The sequence below is a fragment of the Somniosus microcephalus genome, unplaced genomic scaffold, assembly GCF_052327205.1.
Source record: "Somniosus microcephalus isolate GS21.2 unplaced genomic scaffold, FLI_Smic_1.0 unresolved_chr2, whole genome shotgun sequence".
In the NCBI taxonomy this organism is placed as follows: Eukaryota; Metazoa; Chordata; class Chondrichthyes; order Squaliformes; family Somniosidae; genus Somniosus; species Somniosus microcephalus.
The window spans coordinates 16,991,750-17,003,421 of NW_028225180.1; the positions used below are offsets into that span (position 1 = coordinate 16,991,750).

General features: G+C 58.5%; 1 protein-coding gene across 1 annotated transcript in view; it reads right to left on the bottom strand.

The window, feature by feature from the left end:
* Positions 1-1,164, bottom strand: part of LOC147092199 (double C2-like domain-containing protein beta) — a 79,449-nt gene extending 78,285 nt beyond the window's left edge. The window contains exon 1 of the mRNA XM_085975567.1: positions 1-1,164. This exon is cut by the window's left edge and continues 1,147 nt beyond it. The gene's annotated coding sequence lies outside the window, so the exon portion shown is untranslated.
* Positions 1,165-11,672: the final 10,508 nt, after the last annotated feature.

Here is an 11,672-nt window from a genome sequence, read left to right on the forward strand (position 1 = left end):
AATACTGGAAGGGGAAAATTTGCTGGGCTGTGGGGGAAGAGCAGGGGGGGAAGTGAGGGACTAACTGGAGAGACCGTTCAACGAGCTGGCAGAGGCACGGTGGGCCGAATGGCCTCCTCCTGCGCCCTGTGAGAGTCTAGGATCGAAAGTTACAAATTAGGAACTTGAACTAGTTACGACTGTCCTGCAGGTTAGCAGGAAAAAGGGGGATTTGCCGAACGGGTTTTGGTTGGAAATGGAATATCTGGCAGCTGAAATTCCCTCTGTTCTGTTCGTCGGAAGGGTTACCTCTCCCCCGAATTCCCTCGGAATATAATCCTTCGGGAGCCTCAAGTCCCGCGGGACGCTTGACTGGATCTCGCGCCTGGAATCGTATCCCCCTTCTTCCCGGGTTGACTGGATTAAGTTCCTTTCCCTGCAGCAACTCTTCCCACCTCCCCCCACCCCCTCTTCCCGGGAAAAGGTAGCGATCCCGAGGGAGGCGCCCTCGAAAACAGGAGTCAACGAGGCCCCGAAGAAAGCGTCGGCAGTGTTCTGGCCAGACCCTCCTCCAGTGTTTCCCGACGGTTTAACAATTCCGGATTTTCGTTACCCGTCCACCTCGGACATTTCCGATCTCTTCCGAACCACCTTTTTATTTTTGATCGATCCTTACTTTGTGGAACTTTCTTCCTCCCGGACGGGAAAACGAGAATCACTTCCTTAAATTTTCGCAAAATTCCTGGATTTTAATTTCTTTTATTGCAATCCTTCCGGGATCAATTCTTCGTTCCTGAATTTCTCTTGACTTCCGCAACCATGCTTCCCTTCAGGACTTGTTCGCCGTTGATATTCCCGGTCGGGGAAAACCAGCTTCCTTGTGGATCGGAATTTCCTCCACCCTCCCCCGATCCCCAGAAAGAAATCCTTGGAATTTGCCCGGGATTGCCTCACCTCAGCATTTTCCCACTTTTTCCCTCAGAATCGCTGAATTTCCTTCATGCGGCCGGTCTGGCTTTTACCAGGATCGGATTTTCCCCCGACAACTCGCTCTTATTCCCGAACGTTCTCCTCCCCTGGTCTCGGACGAGGGGACTCCAACGCTCCCAAGTTGGAGCGGCGTTTCCCGGTCCCAGGTCCGCGACGGGAAGGCGGTGCCGACGGGCGCGGACTCGTTGCGCGATTCCCGGCCCCAGCCTGCGGAGAGAAACGTGGGCGTGAGCTGACAGCAGTCCGTTCCCCGGGAGCCTGGGAGAGGTCGCGATAATCGGCTGACAACACGCCGCAACAGATCAGAGCCGGGGATCAGACACGGAGCTCAGCGGATGACAAGGGAACCGATCCCGGGGGGAGGTTGGGATTACATGACAGGAGCTTAAACACATCACAGTACGCTGGCAAAACAGTGGGATTCGCAAGACAGGAGGGAGACAGAGGGAGACAGAATGGGACAGAGCAGCGAGAGAGACAGAGAAACAGAGAAAGAGAGAGACAGAGACAGAGACAGAGAAAGGGACAGAGAAGAACAGAGAGAAGGATGGACAGAGGGATAGCAAGACAGAGGGACAGGGACACAGAGCAAGTGAGAGAAAGAGTGAGACAGAGAGAAATAGCGAGAGCGACAGAGACAGAGAGAGCGATGCAACAGAAGCGATGTACGAACCAGTTGTTGAGTAAGGGCTGTGTGAGGTGCTCAGGCTGCAGCACTGACTCACAGACTGTGAAACACAAGGAGCTGACGTATCACTGTGTCACTCAAACCCGCACAAGAGTGGGAGGGAAAGTAAGGACCCGTGAGGCTGAGACACACACACACTGACACACACACACACTGACTCACACACACTGACTCACGCACACTGACACACACACACTGACTCACACACACTGACTCACACACACTGACACACACACACACTGACACACACACACACTGACACACACACACACTGACTCACACACACTGACTCACACACACTGACACACGCACTGACTCACACACACTGACACACACACACTGACTCACACACACTGACTCACACACACTGACACACACACACACTGACTCACACACACTGACACACACACACTGACTCACACACACTGACTCACACACTGACTCACACACACTGACACACACACACTGACTCACACACACTGACACACACACACACTGACACACACACACACTGACACACACACACACTGACTCACACACACTGACTCACACACACTGACTCACACACACTGACTCACACACACTGACACACACACACTGACACACACACACTGACACACACACACTGACTCACACACACTGACTCACACACACTGACACACACACACTGACACACACACACTGACACACACACACTGACTCACACACACTGACACACACACTGACTCACACACACTGACACACACACACTGACACACACACACTGACACACACACACTGACTCACACACACTGACTCACACACACTGACTCACACACACTGACACACACACACTGACTCACACACACTGACTCACACACACTGACTCACACACACTGACTCACGCACGCTGACACACACACACTGACTCACACACACTGACACACACACACACTGACACACACACACACTGACTCACACACACTGACTCACACACACTGACTCACACACACTGACTCACACACACTGACACACACACACACTGACACACACACACTGACACACACACACTGACACACACACACTGACTCACACACACTGACTCACACACACTGACACACACACACTGACACACACACACTGACTCACACACACTGACTCACACACACTGACACACACACTGACTCACACACACTGACTCACACGCACTGACACACACACACAATGACACACACACGCTGACACACACACACTGACACACACACATTGACACACACACACACTGACTCACACACACTGACTCACACACACTGACTCACACACACTGACACACACACACACTGACACACACACACTGACACAAACACACTGACACACACACTGACACACACACACTGACACACACACTGACACACACACACACTGACACACACACACTGACACAAACATACTGACACACACACTGACACACACACACTGACACACACACACTGACACACACACACTGACACACTCACTGACACACACACTGACACACACACACTGACACACACACACTGACACGCACACAGACACACACAAACTGACACACACACACTGAGACACACACTGACACACACACACTGACACACACACACTGACTCACACACAGCGACACACACACACTGACACACACACACTGACACACACACATTGACTCACACATTGACACACACACTGACACACACACTGACACACACACTGACACACACACACTGACACACACACACTGACACAAACACACTGACTCACACACACTGACACACACACACTGACTCACACACACTGACACACAAACACTGACACACACACTGACACATACACACTGACACACACACTGACACACACACACTGACACACACACACAGACACACACACTAACACACACACACTGACTCACACTGACACACACACACTGACACACACACACTGACACACACACACTGACACACACACACTGTCACACACACACTCACTGACACACACATTGACACACACACACTGACACACACACACTGACTCACACACTGACACACACACTGACACACACACACGGACACACACACACTGACTCACACACACTGACTCACACACACTGACTCACACACACTGACACACACACACTGACACACACACACTAACACACACACACTGACACACACACTGACACACACACACTGACTCACACATACTGACACACACACACTGACACACACACACTGACACACACACACTGACCCACACACACTGACACACACACACTGACACACACACACTCACTGACACACACACTGACACACACACACTGACACACACACTGACTCACACACACTGACTCACACACACTGACACACACACACTGACACACACACACTGACACACACTGACCCACACACACTGACTCACACTCACTGACTCACACTCACTGGCTCACACACACTGACACACACACACTGACACACACACTGACTCACACACACTGACTCACACACACTGACACACACACACTGACACACACACACTGACACACACACTGACACACACGCACTGACTCACACACACTGACACACACACACTGACACACACACACTGACACACACACACTGACTCACACACACTGACACACACACACTGACACACACACACTCACTGACAGACACACTGACACACACACACTGACACACACACTGAATCACACACACTGACTCACACACACTGACACACACACACTGACACACACTGACACACACACACTGACACACACACACTGACTCACACTCACTGACTCACACTCACTGACTCACACACACTGACACACACACACTGACACACACACTGACTCACACACACTGACTCACACACACTGACACACACACACTGACACACACACTGACACACACACTGGCACACACACACTGACACACACACTGACACACACACACTGACACACACACACTGACACACACACACTGACACACACAATCTGACACACACACACTGACTCACACACACTGACACACACACACTGACACACACACACTGACACACACACTGACACACACACACTGACACACACTGACACACGAACACTGACACACACACACTGACACACACTGACACACGAACACTGACACACACACACTGACTCACACTCACTGACTCACACTCACTGACTCACACTCACTGACACACACACACTGACACACACACACTGACACACACACACTGACTCACAGACACTGACTCACACACACTGACTCACAGACACTGACTCACACACACTGACACACACTCACTGACACACACACTGACACACACACACTCACACACACACACTGACACACACACTGACACACACACACTGACACACACACTGACACACACACAGACACACAAACACTGACACACACACACTGACTCACACTCACTGACACACACTGACACACACACACTGACTCACACACACACACTGACACACACACACTGACACACACACACTGACACACACACTGACACACACACACTCACACACACACACTGACACACACACTGACACACACACAGACACACAAACACTGACACACACACACTGACTCACACTCACTGACACACACTGACACACACACACTGACTCACACACACACACTGACACACACACACTGACACACACACACTGACACACACACTGACACACACACACTCACACACACACACTGACACACACACACTGACACACACACTGACACACACACTGACACACACACACTGACACACACACTCTGGCACACACACACTGACTCACACACACTGACTCACACACACTGACACACACACACACTGACACACACACACACTGACACACACACACACTGACACACACACACTGACACACACACAGACACACACACTGACACACACCCACTGACACACACCCACTGACACACACACACTGACACACACACACTGACTCACACACTGACTCACACATACTCCCGCCGCACTGAGACCTACCTGGTCTCCGCCGCACTTTAAATACACGTCGCCGCTCCGAGACTCCCGCAGCACTGAGGCTTACCTGGTCTCCGCCGCGATATAAATACTCGCCGCTGCTCCGAGACTCCCGCCGCACTGAGGCCTACCTGGTCTCCGCCGTGCTTTAAATACTCGCCGCCGCTCCGAGACTCCCGCCGCACGGAGGCCTACCTGGTCTCCGCCGCGCTTTATATACTGGCCGCCGCTCCGAGACTCCCGCCGCACTGAGGCCTACCTGGTCTCCACCGCGCTATAAATACTCGCCGCCGTTCGAGACTCCCGCCGCACTGAGGCCTGCCTGGTCTCCGCCGCGCTTTAAATACACGCCGCCGCTCCGAGACTCCCGCCGCACTGAGGCCTGCCTGGTCTCCGCCGCGTTATTAATACTCGCCGCCGCTACGAGACTCCCGCCGCACTGAGGCCTACCTGGTCTCCGCCGCGCTTTAAATACTCGCCGCCGCTCAGATACTCCCGCCGCACTGAGGCCTACCTGGTCTCCGCCGCGCTATAAATACTCGCCGCCGTTCGAGACTCCCGCCGCACTGAGGCCTACCTGGTCTCCGCCGCGCTATAAATACTCGCCGCCGCTCCGATACTCCCGCCGCACTGAGGCCTAGCTGGTCTCCGCCGCGCTTTAAATACTCGCCGCTGCTCCGAGACTCCCGCCGCACTGAGGCCTACCTGGTCTCCGCAGTGCTTTAAATACTCGCCGCTGCTCCGAGACTCCCGCCGCACTGAGGCCTACCTGGTCTCCGCCGTGCTTTAAATACTCGCCGTCTCTCCGAGACTCCCGCCGCACTGAGGCCTACCTGGTCTCCGCCGCGCTTTAAATACTCACCGCTGCTCCGAGATTCCCGCCGCACTGAGGCCTACCTGGTCTCCGCCGTGCTTTAAATACTCGCCGCCGTTCCGAGACTCCCACCGCACTGAGGCCTACCTGGTCTCCGCCGCGCTTTAAATACTCGCCGCCGTTCCGAGATTCCCGCCGCACTGAGGCCTACCTGGTCTCCGCCGCGCTTTAAATACTCACCGCCGCTCCGAGATTCCCGCCGCACTGAGGCCTACCTGGTCTCCGCCGCGCTTTAAATACTCACCGCCGCTCCGAGATTCCCGCCGCACTGAGGCCTACCTGGTCTCCGCCGTGCTTTAAATACTCGCCGCCGTTCCGAGACTCCCGCCGCACTGAGGCCTGCCTGGCCTCCGCCGCGCTTTAAATACTCACCGCCGCTCCGAGATTCCCGCCGCACTGAGGCCTACCTGGTCTCCGCCGCGCTTTAAATACTCACCGCCGCTCCGAGATTCCCGCCGCACTGAGGCCTACCTGGTCTCCGCCGCGCTTTAAATACTCGCCGCCGTTCCGAGATTCCCGCCGCACTGAGGCCTACCTGGTCTCCGCCGCGCTTTAAATACTCACCGCCGCTCCGAGATTCCCGCCGCACTGAGGCCTACCTGGTCTCCGCCGCGCTTTAAATACTCACCGCCGCTCCGAGATTCCCGCCGCACTGAGGCCTACCTGGTCTCCGCCGTGCTTTAAATACTCGCCGCCGTTCCGAGACTCCCGCCGCACTGAGGCCTGCCTGGCCTCCGCCGCGCTTTAAATACTCACCGCCGCTCCGAGATTCCCGCCGCACTGAGGCCTACCTGGTCTCCGCCGCGCTTTAAATACTCACCGCCGCTCCGAGATTCCCGCCGCACTGAGGCCTACCTGGTCTCCGCCGCGCTTTAAATACTCGGCGCCGCTCCGAGACTCCCGCCGCACTGATGCCTACCTGGTCTCCGCCGCGCTTTAAATACTCGCCGCCGCTCCGAGACTCCCGCCGCACTGAGGCCTACCTGGTCTTCGCCGCGCTTTAAATACTCGCCGCCGCTCCGAGACTCCCGCCGCACTGATGCCTGCCTGGTCTCCGCCGCGCATTAAATACTCGCCGCCGCTCCCAGAGTCCCGCCGCACTGAGGCCTACCTGGTCTCCGCCGCGCTTTAAATACTCGCCGCCGCTCCGAGACTCCCGCCGCACTGAGTCCTGCCTGTCCTCCACCGCGCTTTAAATACTCGCCGCCGCTCCGAGACTCCCGCCGCACTGAGGCCTACCTGGTCTCCGCCGCGCATTAAATACTCGCCGCCGCTCCGAGACTCCCGCCGCACTGAGGCCTACCTGGTCTCCGCCGCGCTTTAAATACTCGCCGCCGCTCCGAGACTCCCGCCGCACTGAGGCCTACCTGGTCTCCGCCGTGCTTTAAATACTCGCCGCCGCTCCGAGACTCCCGCCGCATTGAGGCCTACCTGTTCTCCGCCGCGCTATAAAAACTCGCCGCCGCTCCGAGAGTCCCGCCGCACTGAGGCCTACCTGGTCTCCGCCGCGCTTTAAATACTCGCCGCCGCTCCGAGACTCCCGCCGCACTGAGGCCTACCTGGTCTCCGCCGTGCTTTAAATACTCGCCGCCGCTCCGAGACTCCCGCCACACTGCAGCCTGCCTGGCCTCGCGCCGCTTTAAATACTCGCCGCCGCTCCGAGACTCCCGCCGCACTGAGGCCTACCTGGTCTCCGCCGCGCTTTAAATACTCGCCGCCGCTCCGAGACTCCCGCCGCACTGAGGCCTACCTGGTCTCCGCCGCGCTTTAAATACTCGCCGCCGCTCAGATACTCCCGCCGCACTGAGGCCTACCTGTTCTCCGCCGCGCTTTAAATACTCGCCGCCGTTCCGAGACTCCCGCCACACTGCAGCCTGCCTGGCCTCGCGCCGCTTTAAATACTCGCCGCCGCTCCGAGACTCCCGCCGCACTGAGGCCTACCTGGTCTCCGCCGCGCTTTAAATACTCGCCGCCGCTCAGATACTCCCGCCGCACTGAGGCCTACCTGGTCTCCGCCGCGCTTTAAATACTCGCCGCCGCTCCGAGACTCCCGCCGCACTGAGGCCTACCTGGTCTCCGCCGCGCTATAAATGCTCGCCGCCACTCCGAGACTCCCGCCGCATTGAGGCCTACCTGGTCTCCGCCGCGCTTTAAATACTCGCCGCCGCTCAGATACTCCCGCCGCACTGAGGCCTACCTGTTCTCCGCCGCGCTTTAAATACTCGCCGCCGCTCCGAGACTCCCGCCTCACTGAGGCCTACCTGTTCTCCGCCGCGCTTTAAATACTCGCCGCCGTTCCGAGACTCCCGCCGCACTGAGGCCTACCTGTTCTCCGCCGCGCTTTAAATACTCGCCGCCGTTCCGAGACTCCCACCGCACTGAGGCCTACCTGTTCTCCGCCGCGCTTTAAATACTCGCCGCCGCTCAGATACTCCCGCCGCACTGAGGCCTACCTGTTCTCCGCCGCGCTTTAAATACTCGCCGCCGTTCCGAGACTCCCACCGCACTGAGGCCTACCTGGTCTCCACCGTGCTGTAAATACTCGCCGCCACTCCGAGACTCCCGCCGCACTGAGGCCTACCTGGTCTCCACCGTGCTGTAAATACTCGCCGCCGCTCCGAGATTCCCGCCGCACTGAGGCCTACCTGGTCTCCGCCGCGCTTTAAATACTCGCCGCCGCTCCGAGACTCCCGCCGCACTGAGGCCTACCTGGTCTCCACCGTGCTGTAAATACTCGCCGCCACTCCGAGACTCCCGCCGCACTGAGGCCTACCTGGTCTCCACCGTGCTGTAAATACTCGCCGCCGCTCCGAGATTCCCGCCGCACTGAGGCCTACCTGGTCTCCGCCGCGCTTTAAATACTCGCCGCCGCTCCGAGACTCCCGATGCACTGAGGCCTACCTGGTCCCTGCTGCGCTTTAAATACTCGCCGCCGCTCCGAGACTCCCGCCGCACTGAGGCCTACCTGGTCTCCGCCGCGCTTTAAATACTCGGCGCCGCTCCGAGACTCCCGCCGCACTGAGGCCTACCTGGTCTCCGCCGCGCTTTAAATACTCGCCGCCGCTCCGAGACTCCCGCCGCACTGAGGCCTACCTGGTCTCTGCCGCGCTTTAAATACTCGCCGCCGCTCCGAGACTCCCGCCGCACTGATGCCTGCCTGGTCTCCGCCGCGCATTAAATACTCGCCGCCGCTCCGAGAGTCCCGCCGCACTGAGGCCTACCTGGTCTCCGCCGCGCTTTAAATACTCGCCGCCGCTCCGAGACTCCCGCCGCACTGAGGCCTACCTGGTCTCCGCCGCGCTTTAAATGCTCGCCGCCGCTCCGAGACTCCCGCCGCATTGAGGCCTACCTGTTCTCCACCGCGCTTTAAATACTCGCCGCCGCTCCGAGACTCCCGCCGCACTGAGGCCTACCTGGTCTCCGCCGCGCTTTAAATGCTCGCCGCCGCTCCGAGACTCCCGCCGCACTGAGGCCTACCTGTTCTCCGCCGCGCTATAAATACTCGCCGCCGCTCCGAGACTCCCGCCGCACTGAGGCCTACCTGGTCTCCGCCGTGCTTTAAATACTCGCCGCCGCTCCGAGAGTCCCGCCGCACTGAGGCCTACCTGGTCTCTGCCGCGCTATAAATACTCGCCGCCGCTCCGAGATCCCACCGCACTGAGGCCTACCTGGTCTCCGCCGCGCTTTAAATACTCGGCGCCGCTCCGAGACTCCCGCCGCACTGATGCCTACCTGGTCTCCGCCGCGCTTTAAATACTCGCCGCCGCTCCGAGACTCCCGCCGCACTGAGGCCTACCTGGTCTTCGCCGCGCTTTAAATACTCGCCGCCGCTCCGAGACTCCCGCCGCACTGATGCCTGCCTGGTCTCCGCCGCGCATTAAATACTCGCCGCCGCTCCCAGAGTCCCGCCGCACTGAGGCCTACCTGGTCTCCGCCGCGCTTTAAATACTCGCCGCCGCTCCGAGACTCCCGCCGCACTGAGTCCTGCCTGTCCTCCACCGCGCTTTAAATACTCGCCGCCGCTCCGAGACTCCCGCCGCACTGAGGCCTACCTGGTCTCCGCCGCGCATTAAATACTCGCCGCCGCTCCGAGACTCCCGCCGCACTGAGGCCTACCTGGTCTCCGCCGCGCTTTAAATACTCGCCGCCGCTCCGAGACTCCCGCCGCACTGAGGCCTACCTGGTCTCCGCCGTGCTTTAAATACTCGCCGCCGCTCCGAGACTCCCGCCGCATTGAGGCCTACCTGTTCTCCGCCGCGCTATAAAAACTCGCCGCCGCTCCGAGAGTCCCGCCGCACTGAGGCCTACCTGGTCTCCGCCGCGCTTTAAATACTCGCCGCCGCTCCGAGACTCCCGCCGCACTGAGGCCTACCTGGTCTCCGCCGTGCTTTAAATACTCGCCGCCGCTCCGAGACTCCCGCCACACTGCAGCCTGCCTGGCCTCGCGCCGCTTTAAATACTCGCCGCCGCTCCGAGACTCCCGCCGCACTGAGGCCTACCTGGTCTCCGCCGCGCTTTAAATACTCGCCGCCGCTCCGAGACTCCCGCCGCACTGAGGCCTACCTGGTCTCCGCCGCGCTTTAAATACTCGCCGCCGCTCAGATACTCCCGCCGCACTGAGGCCTACCTGTTCTCCGCCGCGCTTTAAATACTCGCCGCCGTTCCGAGACTCCCGCCACACTGCAGCCTGCCTGGCCTCGCGCCGCTTTAAATACTCGCCGCCGCTCCGAGACTCCCGCCGCACTGAGGCCTACCTGGTCTCCGCCGCGCTTTAAATACTCGCCGCCGCTCAGATACTCCCGCCGCACTGAGGCCTACCTGGTCTCCGCCGCGCTTTAAATACTCGCCGCCGCTCCGAGACTCCCGCCGCACTGAGGCCTACCTGGTCTCCGCCGCGCTATAAATGCTCGCCGCCACTCCGAGACTCCCGCCGCATTGAGGCCTACCTGGTCTCCGCCGCGCTTTAAATACTCGCCGCCGCTCAGATACTCCCGCCGCACTGAGGCCTACCTGTTCTCCGCCGCGCTTTAAATACTCGCCGCCGCTCCGAGACTCCCGCCTCACTGAGGCCTACCTGTTCTCCGCCGCGCTTTAAATACTCGCCGCCGTTCCGAG